This window comes from Lactuca sativa, chromosome 8 (assembly GCF_002870075.4).
Source record: "Lactuca sativa cultivar Salinas chromosome 8, Lsat_Salinas_v11, whole genome shotgun sequence".
Lineage (NCBI taxonomy): Eukaryota > Viridiplantae > Streptophyta > Magnoliopsida > Asterales > Asteraceae > Lactuca > Lactuca sativa.
Genome location: NC_056630.2, coordinates 119,195,600 through 119,198,568, shown reverse-complemented (window position 1 = coordinate 119,198,568; position 2,969 = coordinate 119,195,600). Strand labels below are relative to the sequence as shown.

Genomic DNA, 2,969 nt, shown 5'->3' with positions numbered 1-2,969 from the left:
TTCTTAATTGCTAAGATTGCTATGGTATACCATAGTTACGGTGTTATGCATTACATGTTAACATTGCTTTATTAAAAAAAACTTATATCTAAGGGCATTATAGACATTCTTATTTAAACATCAACTAAAGAAGCTGCTATTATTTAGATAGTTACACTTTTTTATTTTTCAAATCCATATAAGCTAACAAATTTTTATTTTTATTTTATTTACTTTTTTAAAAGAAAAGTAGTTTCGGATCATATAACATCAAACACGTCCTTTCATTCTTAAGAAATTTGACTATAGCCAAGTGATTGTTTAAGTATTAACATTCTTAAAGAATATGCGTATATATTTTTCAATAATAACAATTTTCATCAAAATAAAAATAATTCTTATTGCAAAGTTGACATATTCATGTGTGATGATGAGAATAATTAATATTAACATTCTAATACGACGTTCTTGATAAATTTTTGGGAGGCAGGACCACTTTGTAGGTCTCAAGAATTTAAGCATTCTTAAAGACCTGATGAAAGCAAAAATATTTGTAGCTCTGTAACACTACACATTTTTATACAACTTAATATTCTTGAAGAATAGAATAGTTAATATTAACATTCTTAGTATTCTATGAAAATGAAAGAATAAAACATAAATTACAAGTATATAACTGACATTCTTAAAGAACAATACATGAACTGCAAATGAATTAACATATTGCGTGCATTATACAAATGAAGGATTTTTGAAGAAATTGAAGTGTTCTAGCTCTGAAACACCACAAATGTTTTATATAACTGAAATTTTTTGTGACAGATATCATAGTAAGCATTCTTAAAGGATATTGCAACATGCATTCTTAGAGAATATCACAATATTCATTCTTAAATATTATCGCAATAGGTATTCTTAAAGATTAGCTTTAGCAACTTCCTTTTGATAATCGAACTGCAGGTCCTTCCATTCAACTTTAAACAACTGCAAAATAAATTTGAAGATTTAATTTGATAGCATAAAATTAATAAAAACTAGAATTTTAAACAATTGCTCATAATTATCTCTCACAATAAATTGTTCCATAGTTATTTTATTGTGGAATTTCATCACTCACTTTTTGTTCTTAAAAAAATTAAAGAACTTAGGTTTAATGAAAGCTTGGCCTACAAAGTTACTATGAATTTATCCCATGACTCGTCGCCACTTTATGGGTAGTTTTCCAAGCTCTTTAAAGCACTTCCAGGAAGACACTACTAATTCCAACATAGAAGCTAGAATGTTAGACTTTTTTATTTTATTAATCTTATAGAATTAGAGATCCTCTATGTTGATAAATTACTGTTTGATCGGTGGTATTTCTTCCTAGTGTGTTTAGATTATAAAAAGATGATGTATTTCCTATTTCTACCCTTTAACTAAAAATTGATTGAAACCTGTACACTTTTATTCAAATACAAACATGAAACTACATAGAAGGTTACTAATTGACATTTTTAATTGTATTTTTTTTGAAGAATTATACAATGGTGTGTTTTAGAAGAAAATATTTGCAAATCAAAATACCGATAAGAAATTCCCATATAATTTGTTTTCATCACTTCGTTGAGGCAATTTGACAAACACCTGGTAGGCAATCTATTTGGTTTGTAACAGAACTTGAAAACTGTAGGTTATTTTTCCAGGTAGGAGGACAAAGTAATATGTAAATCAAAGACTCTCTTCGTTTAATTCACTATTCAATTACATAAGTTAAAAACTTACATAATATATCAATAAATCAACAATGGCTTCTCTTCTTCCTAGCCGGGAGGACTTGCAATGAATGAGGAAATGGGAGGAAAGTCCAAAATCATAACTAATACCTGGTGCAAAATCAAAATTTGAGATACATCTTAACAACTTTTGAGAAAGCCACCAGGAAGGGCGCTTACAATTTGTAGGGATGGGAGAATTAACATTCAAATGTCAAAGTTTCCCCTGAAAGATTGACTTTGATTTCTAAACTTGAATATATCTGTAAGAGTGAAAGACTCCAAAAAGGGCGGTCCAAAACATCGTTTGTAGTAAGGATGAATACGAGAGAGAACAAAGGAAGAAGATGAATCCCATAGGAATGCGATTTCTGCATAATTTTAGGCTTTATTTTTGGTTATCTATTTAATTATGATTTGTTATTTTGGGATAATAAACTAGTTTAATGGAAAATTCCAAAATTACCCCTATCAGATGATTGGTCCATAATTGGTTATACGTTCACACAATATATATTGGTTATATATGAACCTAACTATATATATATATATATATATATATATATATATATATATATATATATATATATATATATATATATAGGAATGTCGATGAACAACTATTGTGCTGACGTGCAGACAGTACTATTCTATGACATATACTAAAGAATAAGTTGTTTAGTAATGTGAATACGTTCATCCTCACACAAATATATTTATTTTCATGTATTCTCACTAATTTTTATTCATTTTTGTTCTCAAACATCGTTTTTCACTCATTTTTATTCTTATAGAATACGACTCAATAAACATTCTGACAACATTACGACAGAATGAGAATAATAATAAAAAGTATATAATAATCTTATAGACGATTTAATTAGTGAGAATGTGTGAAAATGACAATAGTTTTGTATGACTGAACATATTCATATTATCAAACAGCCTATTTTCTTTGTCATTCTCAGTGGATATCACTATCCACACGTCTACACAATAGATGTCAATCCACATTTGAACCTAGGAAAATACCGAGTATAGTAACTTTTTTTAGGGGGGGGTAGGGGGATTTCAAAATTTAGTCATGCAAAAAGACATTTTTGGCTATAGACACGCATTCCGCAGAGGACCCTCTACGGAGCTCTGCGGAACGAAGAATCCTCAGCGGAGAAGGGTTATTTTCGTAATTTCACCCTTCTTTTTGACAAAAATGGTCTCCCTCTTTAGTCCCCCACT

General features: G+C 29.1%; 1 long non-coding RNA gene across 1 annotated transcript; it reads right to left on the bottom strand.

Moving 5' to 3' along the window:
• Positions 1 to 661: 661 nt before the first annotated feature.
• On the bottom strand, positions 662 to 2,119 carry LOC111902707 (uncharacterized). The gene is made up of 3 exons (XR_002853929.2): positions 1,914 to 2,119; positions 1,744 to 1,844; positions 662 to 963 (listed from the first exon to the last, which is right to left on the bottom strand). It is a non-coding gene; the product is annotated as an uncharacterized LOC111902707 (long non-coding RNA).
• Between the last annotated feature and the right edge of the window lie 850 nt (positions 2,120 to 2,969).